Source organism: Brachyhypopomus gauderio, chromosome 4, assembly GCF_052324685.1.
Source record: "Brachyhypopomus gauderio isolate BG-103 chromosome 4, BGAUD_0.2, whole genome shotgun sequence".
NCBI lineage: Eukaryota > Metazoa > Chordata > Actinopteri > Gymnotiformes > Hypopomidae > Brachyhypopomus > Brachyhypopomus gauderio.
The window spans coordinates 32,272,843-32,289,239 of NC_135214.1; the positions used below are offsets into that span (position 1 = coordinate 32,272,843).

General features: G+C 46.4%; 1 protein-coding gene across 2 annotated transcripts in view; it reads left to right on the top strand.

Moving 5' to 3' along the window:
• The first annotated feature begins 1,069 nt into the window (after window positions 1–1,069).
• Window positions 1,070–16,397, top strand: part of ccdc120a (coiled-coil domain containing 120a) — a 36,328-nt gene continuing 21,000 nt past the window's right edge. Inside the window, exons 1-2 of one of the 2 annotated variants that reach the window (XM_077004038.1) lie at window positions 1,070–1,587; window positions 1,779–1,888. The gene's annotated coding sequence lies outside the window, so the exon portion shown is untranslated. Of the gene's footprint in view, window positions 1,889–16,397 lie in introns of both variants that reach the window. The other variant, XM_077004037.1, reaches the window with a different exon arrangement.

Below are 16,397 nucleotides of genomic sequence, written 5' to 3' on the forward strand. Positions count from 1 at the left end.
GCTCGTGAGTTATGGACAGTATTCGGTAAACCCAACCTCACACTAAGCATGCAGATAGAAACACAGGCTATTTGTAGGTAGAATTAGTTCCTTTAAAACATTAAGTACATTAATACACATGTAATAATGGATATTAAGTCTATTAATACTTTTACGTTCATTCCTGGGCTTAAATGAATGAACATGCATTTAAAAGGTACCAGTGATCGGGAATCTAGCTTTGTGACTTAAGAGAATGCAGAATTGTATTTTTATATAAAATCAATGGTTTCTCGGTTTTGTAACGCATCAGAGTAGCATGAAATGTCGCTCAGCTTAATTGCCTACGTTGTTTACATCCAATATAAAAAGGTAGTGATGCATTCCTGGGGTGTAGATCGCTGCGTGCTTTCGTATGTTCTAAGAGCAGCGCGGAGCGGCTGTTTGGGCTGGGCGGGTCCCCCAATAAATGTTTTGAATGACAAACTCGCAGGCAAGGGCGTGATCAGGAATTTTAGACCCCATGAAAAGATCTCACAAAGGTCCCCCCCCCTCCCCAACCCGAAGAAGATGCCGTGAGGTCCTTGGAGACCCCCTCCCGCTCCCCCTGCACGAGGGCATTTGTTCTCTGTGCGATATCTTAATCTCCAAACGCATTACGGCTGCTATTTGAACCGACTTCATGCTGGAGATTTATCTTTATACTTTATAAAGTATTCATTCAATGCATCAACCTCATATTAAGCCAAAGTAAGTGGGGTTGTTTGTGCACGTAATATTCTGTATGTAATGTAATCAGCTTCTGATTCTATGAATGAGTTGTAACCAAATAAATATCGTATGGTTGTATGGGTTAAAGTTACGTTGTTTGTTCATTTTTACTCGCGTCACACTTAGTTGTGCTTTAATTATTTACAGGATAGGTTTGTTAGATTACATGTTTCTAAGAGCAGAACTGAAAGGAAGTTCAAGACACTTGTTCTTGATCTATGGGGAGGTGATGAGGGGCACCTGTCCTTCTAGCAGGTCCTGCACAGTGCGGCACCGCAAGGGTTAAACATCGAAGGCGCGAGAATAGGCGACAGTCTCCCGAAAAGACTGGACTGCTTTGATTCTGCAGACAATGGCTTCGGTATATATTTATGTGTGTTCCGAGATAAGGGGGCAGGCCTGATTAAATCCGTGGCGCGCGTTGTGTAAACACGGACAAGAGGTGATGAATGAACCGGAGGCAGTAGGTTAGCGCAGCGCACTGGTGCCAGCGAGAGTCTGCATCATACACAACTGGGTTGAACTGGTAGACAATGGTTTGAGATGCTGAAAGACCACGTGGATCGGAGCTTCGAGTCCAGCATCCGCTGATGTCCAGACTTGCTGTTGGCGGGTTGGAAAAGGACGATGAACTGCGTTTGTGTTGGGGAGCCAAACTGTTTGGCTGCCATCAGTCGCCTGTGTTTTGGAGACGCAGTGGCGCGCGCCCTCGCCCTGGCTCGTGTCCTCCACACGGGCTGCACGCGCTCGCGGGGACCAGCAACGCATATCATATTAATTTAACGACCTCGTATTTTTATCCAAGCTTGTGCCATGTGCAGTTTTTTTAATTGTTTTGTGAGTATAAAGACGAAAACAACATGAATTCGTTTATCTGCTTCGTGGATATAAATAGGATCGTATAAGAAACTGTCAAGAAGGACAGAAATGTCTTTCTGATCGGCTTTCCTCAGTTCAGCAATGAATTTACAATGAAAGTCTGAAGGTTTGACATTAACTCAGGAACCCGTTGTTTTTCTGTGAGCAAGCAATACGAAACGACCAAAGACACTAGCTATATTCATCCTGGCGGCAGCAGCGTGGACACGTCGGGGTTCTGTGAGCTGTGTCTTCGCCTCAGTCACAAACGCAGAATCAGGTACAGTAAACGCGCCAAACCCCGCCGTTACTGTCTTGTTTATGTGCACTTTACGGTATTCTTCCAAAAGCTAACATTTGCTTGGTGATTAGACCTTAATTTTTTTGTAAAAGAAATGTATGTTTGTGAAAAGCGAACCTCCGGGGTGCGTTTTCCGCTTTGCATGGATTTTGGGCGTGTTCCTGCCCTGTCAACATTGCACCGCAGAACGAAGTTCATCGTTAAAGCTATTTCAGATCTGTCAGCAACTGTCTATATTCCAGTTTTTTCCTCTTTCAGAAGAACCGCTCCGCTGTAAACACTCAAATCAGTTTGTCAATTGTTTACGCGAGCGGTTATCGTCTCTGTTTTGGCAAGAACTTAAGGACGTTGTTGCTCATGCCAGAACACGGATCTCTAGTTGTCAGAAACTCCCAATGTTTTGTGTATAATCGGGAGGCGCATTTTGTTTGTCAGACGCACCTAACGATTCGCGCAATTACAAAGCCGTTTAATATTGATCTTTCCCAATATAAAGCCGTTTTATATTGATATTTCACAATCACAAAGCCGTTTTACATCGTGTGGTCTTCTTCCCTGCGTATCAACAGCTGAAGGACGCATCAGCAGTTTGCTGCCTGTTGTTTCCCACAGTTTGTGTGGCGCAAATCTTTAATATTTGCAAACTCTTCTCATCTTGAATATAGCTCATGGCTCAGTTCTCTCTCTCTCTCTCTCTCTCTCTCTCTCTCTCTCTCTCGCTCTCTCTCTCTCTCTCTCGCTCTCTCCCATCTCTCTAAGGTAAATGTACTGTTATAACTGAAAGAGGTGCTTATTATCCTCTTTACACATCATAATTTAGAGTGCAATCATGGGATTACTATGAGGGGGAGAGAGAGAAAGGGGGAGAGAGAGAAGACAAGTTCTTCAGCAGTTCTGTAACTAAGAACTAGGTCGGACTGTTTCTAAGGTAAAAAGGGCCCCAACTATAATTCTCCTTAAAGAAGAGCTGTCACTACTAACCCAGCCTTTCCCGGATTTAGCTCATGTGGAACTGCTTCAAGGGAAAGGGTGTGCTACACTTATTGGCATCTAATAGATAAGTAAGGGCCATTCAAAGGCCTTGAAGTGTTCATTTTTTAGCTGTGCTGTGGTTCCTCTGTCATATGGTGATGACAAGGTGTTTTTGTGGGAAAAGAGATATTCATGGAGATCCTGGAGTTGCAACTGGAAATGGTTCGTAATTAAATAGGAATAGAAGGCCACTAATAATATGGCCTCTTTGTATGAATGTCCTTTGGCTTAGGTTTTAATTATGGCTCTACAAAACATTACTTGTTCACTGTCACTTACTGTTTTGGTTTTTCCAACATCTGAAAAGTTTCACGATAGGCAAATGAAGTGAGGGATAAAACACAGGAAATTGTCCTTGCGTGTTGTGCAGTGCAGTAATAAATGTTCCTGCTTGACTGTCTTGACGAATCACCGCCATTCACACTGTGATAAGCATACTGTGCCAAAACCAACCTTCAACCATGTTACAAAAGGTCATGAAAAGAACGAGGACCTCTGGGTTGTTAGCTCCATCGTCCACGTCACGCAGCCTTAGCTCAGAAATGTGCTTAATAGGAGTACAGGCTGACTTCAGGAGGACAGGCAAAGATGGTGCCATTTTTTATTAGCCCACATGGGGATGGGCAGAGAGGGGAGAGGGGGACAGCAGGACAGAGATGAAGAGGGAAAGAGAGAAAAGGAAGGATGGAGAGAGGAGGGGCGTGAGGGGAAGAGGAGTATGAAAGAGTGAGTGTGTATGGTCGGGTATAATTAGGACAGCCTTTTCCCTCTGATTTCCAATTAGACATTCAGGGCAGCTCACCCTGCACGACGGAAGGCTCGGTGAATATTTTACGCCCCGTCTAAATCAAAGTCTTCTCTATGCTCCTGTTCTCTGGCCTGGTCCTCTGCGGAATGGGCAGGATGTTCACGGAGGGAATCTGGGTTGCTAAGAACCTGATGCACACTCGACTTCATTCTCCGAGAGCGAAGTACTGGAGTGGAGCGTGAAGACGGTTCCACCGATCTCCCAGCAGCCCTGCTGGCAGCAAGACCGTGTGCAAGTTTATCAACCGAGAACATACGTGCGCCATTGTAAACACACGCTTTGCGTTTGCGACCTGTGATGTTTTCTAGAAGCTAATCAGTGCCGAGACCTGGGTGGGACTTCGGAGAAGCTGGAAAAACATATAGACGAATGCGGGGGATTCGTGTGGCTTACTGTGATTTGCTATCACCTGTCACTGTTTTTGAAACAGGGAGGCCCCCAGCCACCTCCCCATCTTTAACCATCTGCAGTGCTGGAACCTGTTCTGTATAGGAGGCGGGCAAGATGTCGCCACCATTGCAAAGATGTGTGTGTGTGTGTGTGTGTGTGTGTGTGTGTGTGCTGTCAGTGCTGCAGGACTCCTGTGTGTTGGCGTGTGTTTCAATGACAGAGTTGGGTCAGCACTCTCTCTGTGGGCCTCAGGGCCCCTACACTAATGCCTCTCTAATAACTGTAAAGTCTCCACGGTTACTAGGGCCTTGAAGAAATAAAGTCAAGCAAAGAGACAGACAGTGATGTACTAAGCTGCTATTTGTCAGCAAATGGCAACAAACTTAAACGTTCAACCGATAAGCTATACCTGTGTATTTCGTCTGTATATATCAAGTTTCTATTCTCTCATCCAAACTGCTTCAGTTGACTTTTCTGGAACATTCCGAAGCCAAATATCAACATTGTAATGCTGGTATTTATTGAAGAATATTAACTTGGCTTCCTGTGGAATTTTCATCGCATACATTGCCAGCAAACCTCAAAAGAACAGCTGTCTGCATCAGTTATGCAGAACGTACCTAGAAGTAAAAGTTTAGTCTCTTAGCTGAGGTATAATGACAAAGCACCAGTCTTCTTAGTTCATGCTCTTTAGATACAGGGCACATTGAAAGCAAATTACAAAACATTTTGTATGAATATTTGGTGAATCACAAGGTTATATGAGAAACACAGTAAATTACTTGTAGCTGTATGCCTATTATCTTTTGTGGGGGGTTTTTTTGCTGATTTTACTGTAAAAACTGTTATCCCCCGTTAGGGTATGGTAGAGAGATGTAGCCTTCAAAATAAGGAAAAGAAAGGTTGTGTAGTATAAATGCTCCAGTTAACCTTGACTCCTATCTAGTCTGTATGGCCAGCTTCATGGCCAACAGCAGGTCGACTCTTAATCACTGTCCTCCCCCCAGTGCCGCGTGGGACGCCCTGCAGGCCATCAGGTGCAGGGACAGGGGACTGAGATAGGTGCCAGGTGGGACAGGGGACAGACAGGGGACAGAGATAGGTGCCAGGTGGGACAGGGGACAGAGATAGGTGCCAGGTGGGACAGGGGACCGAGATAGGTGTCAGGTGGGACAGGGGACAGAGATAGGTGCCAGGTGGGACAGGGGACCGACAGGGGACAGAGATAGGTGCCAGGTGGGACAGGGGACCGAGATAGGTGCCAGGTGGGACAGGGGACAGAGATAGGTGCCAGGTGGGACAGGGGATTCACATTTTTGCATCAGGTTTTACTGTACAGAACAACATGCATCTTTGGGTGTAAGAATAATCTTGAATATAGTTTTGCAGTGATTGCTGCCAAATTACAGGCTTGTAGGGGCTTTCCCCTTTCTCACTGAAACAGTGCACACCACTACATGTGCTAAGAGCTGTGTGTGTGTGTGTGTGTGTGTGTGTGTGTGTGTGTGTGTGTGTGTGTACAAATATATGAGCTCTCAGTACTCTCTCTCACCACTCATTTAATTAGAAACACCTACCTGCCCAGACTCACTGGCGTGTGTTAGGAGCGTGTTACAGGTGTATCGTTAGACTGGAGCCTGGCTGTTGTCATGGACACCTCATGAGTCACGCTGGTTTGGCCTGAACATCACTGGGAAGTTTCAGACCAACGCTGACCAGAATTTATGTAGAAAGCAGACAGAACATTTTAACACAGCAGCATCACTGTGGTGCTAGCGGGCGTCACTCTAATACGGGCGTCACAGGCGCTGGTGCTGCTACAGGCGTTACAAACATAATGCATACATACTGGATCAGGCAACAGCAGACGTGGTCAGACATTGACCAAGAGTTGGAGGGTAGTTCATACAGTCTGTGTGTAATCCACACAGATGACAACATATGGCCCGCTGCATGCTGACAATGCATTTCTAAGAAATGTTCATAATGAGGTTACTGATAAGGTTACTGTTCAGTGTGTACACTGCATATCATTCTGACTGATAAAACAGTCTACAGTCTAAGTGGTTTAAATCAAACACAAGCCTACTGGCTTCAGTGGTAACTGGAGCCCGGTCTGTGTGACAGGCCTCTCCTGTCTCAGCCGCTCGCAAACCATCCGCAGTGGTGACAGAAGGCTGTGAGGGGGCCGATCCGTGTCAGTCCCAGTCCGAAGCTCGGTGCTGAAAGCTGGAAGGTCCTGTGATCTTCAGAGAGATTAGCTGAGTGAGGCGTATAGCAGAGGCTGCCCGGTTGGGGGGGGGCACGAGGTGTGACCGTCGGCCGATGCAAGCCTGTCACGACAACGTGTCTGCTGTCTAGGGAACCCCGTGAACCAGCCGTGGCGAAGAGCTTCCTGTGGTTCATGGAGTCGGCGTTGCCACGCTGCAGCTGCTGATCATCTTGGAGAAGGATGGTGCGACCTCGGGGCTTCGGATCAGACATCTGGGTCTGAGTCAGTCACCCCAGCACCACCATGACAGCTAGCCCCGCCTCCCCCTGCTGCCAGCGCCCTAGGGGTGAAATGTTATTGGCTGTGTAGTCAGAACTGCCAGCCTGCGATATGCCAGTATTTTTAGTAGGGGATTTTCAGCGTTGTTGCCATGCAGCGGTTAGCTTTCGCCAGTCGACTGTCTTCTTTCTTTTTTCCACACCCTTCTCCTCTCCGTCTCTCTCCCCTCTCTTTCCTAGCCCCCTCTTTCTATCCTTCTCATCTGTCACCACTTTCTCGCTTTCTGTCACTCATTCACTCCTCTCCTTCCCTCTCTTCCTCACTTGGTGTGGCGTGGCGTGTCGCTCCTGCCGAGACTCCGAGCAGAAGCTGAATTGTGACAGATCTCTGGGCTTTCACTCAGGCAGAAAAATGTAGGTCACGCCGCACGCAAACACGGTGGGGAAGCAGGAGGGAGGGAGGGAGGAGAGAGATGAGAGGAGGGAACGGAGGGCAGAGTGGAAGGGAGGAGAGGCTGAGAGAGTGTGAGCCAAAAAAAATAAGCCATTCAGAGAGAGCCCAGGTGGGGGGGGGGGGGGGGGGTCGAAGATCACAGGATGCTACAGAACACTCCAGCACGTGCATGGTGGAGAGGTTTGTTCATTCGCTGTGGCTTTTCCCCAGCAGTAGTGATCGCAGCATAATGGGAGAAAGCGATTGGTGTAGGATGGAGCTGGGGGGGTGTTGCCTGTAGCAGGGCAAGAAAAGCCCCAGAGAAAGTAGTGCAGTGGTGTGTAGAGCAGGATGCCTGGCCCAGAGAGAGAGAGAGTGAGTGAGAGGGGAAGAGAGAGGGGGTTAGAGGGTGAGAGAGAGAGGGAGGGGGGGGAGAGAGAGGGGGGGGAAGAGAGAGGCGGAAGAGAGAGAGAGGGAGGGGGAGGGGGGAGAGAAAGGTGGAGAGAGGAAGGGGGAGGGGGGAGAGAGAGGTGGAGAGAGGAAGGGGGAGGGGGGGGAGAGAAAGGTGGAGAGAGAAGGGGGAGGGGGGAGAGAAAGGTGGAGAGAGGAAGGGGAGGGGGGAGAGAGAGGTGGAGAGAGGTAGAGAGATAGAGGGAGAGAGGGGAGAAGGAGGGAGAGAGGTGGAGAGAGAGGTAGAGAGATAGAGTGAGAGAGGGAGGAGAAGGAGGGAGAGAGGTGGAGAGAGGTAGAGGAAGAGGGGAAGAATGAGGAGAGAGAGGTAGAGAGATAGAGTGAGAGAGGGGGGATGGAGGGAGAGAGGGAGAGAGAAAAGTGGGGAGTGATTGGGAGAGGGAGAGGTAGAGAGGGGAGAAGGAGGGAGAGAGGGGGAGGGAGGAGGGAGAGGGAGGGAGAGAGAGGTGGAGAGAGAGATAGAGGAGGGAGAGGTAGAGAGAGAGAGAACACAGGCAGAAATACCCACCATATGACGGTGGGATCTGATGGACGAGGCTGGCAGCTCCTGCCCCCAGTGCCACACGGGAGGCGTTTAATAGAGGAACTCAGCATCAGTGACATGGAGTTGCTGAATTACATAATAACAAAACTGTTACTGTTTTATTACATTTCAGCATATTGTAGTAGTTTTCTAAAATGAGTTTTTCCCCTTAAGCACTGAGGTACATGCCATGTTATGTTTGTCCCATTTTAAATTAGATGACTATTATTAATATTGCTGGGAAGCTGTGATGATTCAGATGGCAGGCTGTCATGTTTTTAAGTGAACAGACCGAAACGAACAATTACCTAAGCAATGCTCCACAGCAAGTAATAAGCAATAATTAACATTTTAAATTAAATAGCTCCAAAACACTTTTCAGTAAGCGTTTGGGGATAATGAATTGTTCTTCCTCCTCTTCTAGCTTTGCTCTGCCTTTAGCTAACTAGATTTTTGAAGTAGCATCACCAACACAAAAAAGCTACATCACATCCCTAATCGCCAGTTGAGAGCGAAACGCTGAAGAGTCCTTTGACCCGGCCTTGAACTCGGACCGGCACAGAGTGGTTTGTCTCACAGCAGCCGTCGTCTCATCTGAGGTGTCTGAGGGGATGTTTCTGTGTATTCGCGCAAGGGGGAAAACGGGATATCAACACACAGTCAATCTGTCATTCCCAGGACAATGTTTTGTTTTATGTTGCTGTTTTAATTTCAGACATTTTAGTGGATACAACATGTTTATATGTTTTCTGGATGCTACATGTCATGGCCAAATATGAAACAAATGTGTACTGTGTAATGACAAAGGACAGAGATCATAAAACTTTGAATTACACATTTTTAGTAGACTCTAGGCTTAACAGAAGAATGGTATGATGCATATACATAAATGACAAATGTTCTCAGACTGTAACAGAAATATGTTAGTAGATTCTGGTGGCAGAACTAAGGTAGGTGGTGGACTATTTTAAAATATGGATCTGCTGTGTGTTTCACGGCATCTCTAGTGCTGAGGTTCAATGGTGTACTGCTGTTTCTCTGCCAAAGAGGGCGCTCTTGTACTTCAGGTTGGGCTGCCCCTCACTGAGACGTCTAAACCTGATTTTTAGTTAGGAGAGTGTGCTTTATGGATGAAATGTAGTGGTTAGAGAATGAAAATGATTGTTTTAGTGAAGGATCCACGCTGCAGTTCATTAACCTTCAGGCCCACTGTGAAGGTTACACTGTTTACACCATTTCAAAGCTTCTTCAGTATCAGGACTGTCATTGGGTTTCAGCTCAGGTGGATATGGTGTGTCCACACGAGACACTTGCGTGTGAACTTGAATGTGGTTCATGAAAAACAAAAGTGAAATGGTGCAGCATGCAGGAGAAACTCATTTTTCCCCCAAGTAGATCTTAAAAAGACATCACACTGTGGTGGAGAGCACAGTATAGGGGCCTGTTTTACACTCATGTTGCATTATTTACCACTGCTGCTGGGAGACCATTAGAAAACATGTCAGCAGGTTTGAAGTAAATGAAAGATGTTGCTTGAAACATCTGAATAATGGCCCAGTTTTTTGATATGTGATAGCACTGCGAACCAGACCACTTTGATGTGTGGATTTTTGAAATGGATTTCTCTGTGGCCAAGATCTGTCCTGAGGGCATACCCAAATGACAGGTAATGCAGCCTGTGATGATCAGATGCACTAAGCCATGTGATTGGCACAAGTCTGATCCTGCCTATAGAGTGGGCCAAGCTTCGGTTTGGGTTCATTACAACCAAACACATATGTAAACCAAAGGTATTCATCATCACATACCTTTCACGTCACATATCAAACTGCTGTCTCACGTGACCACATGTCACTTTATAGTTTCTTATTCTGCCATACCTGACTGAACGTGAAGTTCTTGACAATTATCTGATGAGTAGAATCAGGTGTGTTCAGGCATTTGAAACATGCTTCATAGAGCCAACAGTATTGACTTTGGTTGCCAAATCTTATATGCACTATGTTCTCCTTTCTTAGTAGATCCAGGTAATGTCCTCTTACAAAAAGGTTTAAGAGAGAGAAGACAAACCTCCATTAGGCAAAAACACTTGACTGTTCATATGCTGCACAAGATTTTTTAACTTTAATTACAGAGAAAGATTGATGTTTTACAGGAAACAAAGGATCATTAAGTAGTCATTAGCTGTCTCAGAGGCCATATTTCCATCCCCTTTTCACAGTAACCTCCCCTGTGTTCATTAACATACCTACAGCATACACTGGACACATGTAATGTGGGTGGTATTCACTATGTCCAATATTCCTCTGTCCAATAGGAACCCCTCCTCTTCCCAGCATGCCAAGCTTTGTCACCCTCAGTTGCCCACAGTTTTGTCCTCAGTTGCCCTCCCCTCTTGTCCCCTCCTCTCCTCCCCTCTTGTCCCCTCCTCTCCTCCCCTCTTGTCCCCTCCTCTCCTCCCCTCTTGTCCCCTCCTCTCCTCCCCTCTTGTCCCCTCCTCTCCTCCCCTCTTGTCCCCTCCTCTCCTCCCCTCTTGTCCCCTCCTCTCTTCTCCTCTCCACTCCTCTCCTCTCTTCTCCCCCTTCCATCCCCTCTTCTCCCCTCCTCTCCTCTCCTCTCCTCTCCACTCCTCTCCTCTCTTCTCCCCCTTCCATCCCCTCTTCTCCCCTCCTCTCCTCTCCTTTCCACTCATCTCCCCTACTCTCCTCTCCCCTCTTCTCCCCCTCCCATCTTCTCCTCTCCTCTCCACTCATCTCCCCTCCTCTCCTCTCATCTCCTCTACTCTCCCCTCTTCTCCCCCTCCCCTCTTCTCCCCTCCTCTCCTCTCATCTCCTCTACTCTCCCCTCTTCTCCCCCTCCCCTCTTCTCCCCCTCCACTCATCTCCCCTCCTCTCCTCTCATCTCCTCTCCTCTCATCTCCTCTCCTCTCCCCTCTTCTCCTCTCCTCTCCTCTCATCTCCTCTCCTCTCATCTCCCCTCCTCTCCTCTCATCTCCTCTACTCTCCCCTCCCCTCATCTCCCTTCCTCTCCTCTCATCTCCTCTACTCTCCCCTCTTCTCCCCCTCCCCTCTTCTCCTCTCCTCTCATCTCCTCTCCTCTCCACTCATCTCCCCTCCTCTCCCCTCTTCTCCTCTCCTCTCCCCTCATCTCCTCTCCTCTCCACTGCACGTTTCTTCTCTACTGCATTAATGTCCTGCGTGTTTCTCTCCTGCCAAACTGCACCACAACTATCCACTTGCTGGACGGCAGCAGACTGTAAGAAGAACCGTTTACTTTTAATTAATCGCAAATATAGCTCCTTCCTCTGAATTAATTCTGATCTCTTTAGTACGGATCACTGACGGAATCACTAATAGCTTGACTGCTATTTCATATCATTGTCTGTTATTAGCTTGGAATCAAGAATGACTTGATTTGTTCATTCCACTAAAGTGCCTGTAACACAATGGGCCCCAAGCCTTCAGTGGTCTCACGTGTGGGACTGTCACGTGTAGGACTGCTTGTCTAAGCTCCCGATGACTGAGGAGGATCACGTGACGTGATGGAGACAAAGCTGATACCAGCCGGTCATTGGAACCTCCCTGCACTGTGTGACATACAGAGGAGTGCTTCTGTCTGCTCTCATGGGCTGTTCTGGGGTCACCTTTGGTGTGCAGTTAATAAAGCTTTTAATCAACTGAAGGATATATCACACTGATCCTGGGGCTCCTAATAAATGCCACACTGTATGATGGGAATTTATACCAAGTTGATTATAACAAATAGGAGACTGTGGTTAGCATGCTCAGAGACCATATGCAGCGCGTTAGCATGCTCAGACAGCGTATCCAGCACGTTAGCATGCTCAGAGAGCATATGCAGCGCGTTAGCATGCTCAGACAACGTATCCAGCACGTTAGCATGCTCAGAGAGCGTATCCAGCGCGTTCGCATGCTCAGAGAGCGTATCCAGCACGTTAGCATGCTCAGAGAGCGTATCCGGTGCGTTCACATGCTCAGAGAGCATATGCAGTGCGTTAGCATGCTCAGAAAGCGTATCCAGCATGGTAGCATGCTGAGAGAGCGTATCCAGCGCTCTACATTGTTGTGTCAGGCCGGAGTTTGGAGACAGGCAGACAAGTACATTCTAGGCGAATCCCAGAAGGATTTTGTTCCAGCCACCTGGATAATTAGCTGGAGCCAGCAGGTAGAATTAATTTGAGAAATCACCTGGGAGATGTGAAATTATGGCAGGTTTTTTACTTTTAGAACAATCCAAGACAAAAAAAAAGACAGGCAAACATGAATGAAACTTATCCGAGAAAAGACACACGGACCAACTTGGATAGTCTCAGTACAGGTTCTCTGTCTCATTTTATATATATATATATATATATATATATATATATATATATATATATATATATATATATACACACACACACAGTATAGTAATCTTCCATATAGTGAATACTGAACCCACACCACTGAAATCAGGAGTGCCAGCTCCACTCTGCCAGCCCACAGTTAGGTTTGCCAACCTAATTTAACACACCTGAGGTACAGAGGTATTCAATAAAGACTTTAAATAGCACAGCCAGGCGTGCTAGTTTAGGGCTGGACCCCCCCGCCCCTCTCCCCTCCCCCCGGAGCTGGTCACTTGGCCCAGACTGCACACATTAACATTCCCAGTGCACAAAGAAAAACTCCGCACACAATACACTGGAGACCAGTGTACACGGACACCAGTTAAAGCAGGTGAAGCCAGTCTTCTCTACAAAGAGATGGTGTGGCTGCAGGTGCTTGAGTCCAGCAAATAGAGCTAATCAATATTTTTGTAGACAGAGACGACTTGACTGACCAGTGTGATCAGGTGGGGTCCGGCTGGATCGGACAGTAGATACATGGGCCCATTATGGAGAAGACTGTCCACACCGGAGTTAACAGTGCAAATGTTTCTTTCATTTTTGGTCTGTGTTTAAACATCCACATGTTCCCTCAGCCCAGCTAAGGTTCAAATATCAGAAAATGCTTCTGTCACTGGATATGACACTGGAGTCATATTCTCCAGAGAAGTTTCCGAACATTTTGTCAAATAAAACAAGAAAAAAAGCATAACATTCACTGGTCATGGACGTGCAGATTAAAGAGTTACAACTGTAATTAGTTTTAAACTTTAATTTTAGAAAGTAGTTTTACATCCGATAGCAACGTTGGTGTTTGCTTTGCTAAATCCTCCATAATTGCTAGCGTGAATGTGAAGCGTGTCCGTCCCCACTCTCAGCTGCTCCGTGCTCCCACAGAGGGCTGACGGCACCGACCTACAGGTCCTGACAAGTCAAAGATGCGGCCGAGTGTTTGGGTTATTTTTTAGGAGGCTATCTCTCAGTTCCCACTCCCTTCATCTACTGCAGCTGTGCAGCCTCCCAAACACACACACACACACACACACACACACACACACACACACACACACACACACACACACACTCACGCACATACTTTGATTAAAGGCCTGGTTTTACCACTGTTCATCAAAGTAGCGTTCTATGGATATTTATATCATAATCATGATATTTAATGTCTTATAAGCAAAAGTCCTCTTGACACCGATATTCCGTTGTAGTCATTTGTTAATCAGATCCAAGCCACAAACTTTCTTGCTGTTCTGTGACTGTATTTGAGACTGCTATATATGTTTTCACATTTTTAGTTTGGAGATGAAGAATGGATAAATTAGCACTGCTAAAGCTATAGGAAATGGGGTGAAACCGACTGCTCTTTTTTTCTGCTCGGCAACATAAGCTCCTGCATTCTGTGACCTATCACAGCCCGGTGCGAGCACAGCCTGTTTGAAGTGCTGCTGTCGGGAGCACCTTGCGATTTAAACAGCAGACGCCCACAGCATCACGGCAGCGGGAAACTGGGAATTGTACTTACTGAGCAATGTAGCAGTGAACTGGCAAAAATGTCTGTATTGAAAGAATTGTCTGTATTTGCGTGAGCAAGACTGTTAGTGTCTAAGGGCCAATAAAAAGTTAATCTATCTATCTATTAAACGAAACAGCATCTTAATGTTCACTGCATGCCTGATATCTTTCACCATTCAATAAACTGGGTATTTGTCATGAGTTCACTGACAGAACATAGAAAGATAAAGCAACATCTCTGGCTCCTTAAATCAAAAAGGGTTAAAACCCAAATGTAATAAGAGGGAATCTTAACAAGAAGAAGATGTATTTTTAGACATAGTTTTAAGGGCGGGGAAACCCTTTTGAGCATGCTCAAAACATTCTTTGATCATGTCTTACAACATCTTAATCACAGGGTTCCCATACATAGGCGAGGTAAGAGACTCATCTGAGTGATTGGTGAGGACTTGTGTGTGACCTGTAAAAAATAAAACCAGTGGTGGTTAAATCAGACCAACAAACAAGTTTCAGCTGTCAGTGTTTCTTTTTTCCATCAAACCAGCATAATAAAATAGCCCCCGACCCCCACCTCCACACACCAAGCCATGCAGTAATCCTCATGTCTATTTAAACCAGGTGAAAACATGTAGAAACTCACTAATGTAATGATAGTGCCTGCGTTAGATCACTCAGCGGCTGGATGGCATGTCCGTTGTAATGGGAGAGTGGGTCATCATAACACTCGTCCTTTTAACGCTTGATTGCAGGATTGAAGGACTGAAATCATAACTCCATGTTATTCTTGGTGGAGTTCGGCGGATTGTGAAATCACTTATTTTTATATTACCAAGCATCATGGTCCACTGAGAGAAATCAGCCCTTGCGTTCTTATTTCATTTTTATTAGACACTTCACTGACTAACATATATGATCGAAATGAAGAACTATGTAACGCTCCACACTACACCTTCAAACAAAGACCTACAATGGTCTTCACTTTTCTACCAGTAAGGCTGTGGTCACACTGAATGAAAGCTAGAAATGGCAGTTAGCATGACATCACACTGGCTTGGAGTGGCAGGTTTCACGTGCTGTTAGTCACAGATCTTAGGTTGAGCTACATTTCCACAGGGTTAACCCTAAAAGGAGGGTGCAGTAGCAGAAATGGCGGCCATCAGCCACTGCTTGTTCTCCAATCTTCTACTCTTGTGCACTCCAAGCGTGCCTTTTGCCATTGATCAAATTCCATTCAAGTGCACTCCGAGAGTGAGACTGTGGAAAAAGTGACCAACACCCCCAACGGCTTGGGACTCAGAAGGAAGTGGAGGAAGACTTGGTGAAAGACGTTCGGATGGCTGTGAGCTTGTGTGTTATCCTGTGTGGAGAACAGAGTCCTGTCGGGAGGAAATACAGCCCTGACACTTGACATTCTGACACCCTGTGCGTCCTGGACTTCTTATCGGTCACTCTCACTGACCAACTTTAGCACTTAGTACAAACCATAATGATAATGACCACTTGCTAGGCTATCTAGGAGATCATCTAGGACTAAGAATCAGTTCCTCATCCTATATTTGTATTCAGTTAAGCTGCTTCTAATTGTGGTGGCAACGATCTGCACGCTTTACTGTTTTTCCAGTTCAGACACACTTGATTCAACTCGTCAGCCAATTACCAAGCCCTTCATGACTGGTACAAGGTTTGTTGAAACAAGGGGAACATCAGGTGACGCAGCGCAAGGGCTGAGAGGCACCGTTTCAGAATACGAAGATAAAAAAATAAGATTCCTGAGATAGCATGGTCATTCATGCTCCAGCTGCAAAGCGAGTGTACAAAGCGTAATGTCTCAGCCCTGACGTTCCAGCCATTAACGATTCATTTGAAATGAGCATTAGTGGAATCCTGTAGGCATTAGAATGTAAAGACTGGTTCCTTGCTGAACCCATCCCATTTAAAGACAACTGTACCCTGTCTCTGCAGGACCAGATGGTAACATGCTGACAAAAATGTCCAGGTCATTAAGTGAACAGCATTAGGAGATACAAGTGTCTGTCAGCATGGTGTGACCACATGTGTGAGTCCTCTGCTGCCCTCCCTGCGAGCCTGAACAAGCCATGGATTAGCGGGAGAGAGAGGGGGCCCGTTCTAGTGTGGCAACCTCTGCACTGAGTTACAGGCAGACTTCCAGCCAACTGGCAGTGTATTAAAAGCAAAGCCTTAAATTTGTCAGAATCAGCTGTTAGCCCGTGAACTCCCTCCCAATCACGTTTAGAAGGTTTGTTCTTCCCTCCTTCATGCTGTTGGCAGTTATCAAGCTATTGTCTTAAGCCCTAAAAACGTCACAGTGTTACAGAATTCACACTTTGTAGTGTGACTCTGTAGTGAGACATTAGTGTGACTTCGTAGTGTGCAAGATATGAGAGCTATTCCAGGTACTTCTTGGCCAAGAAA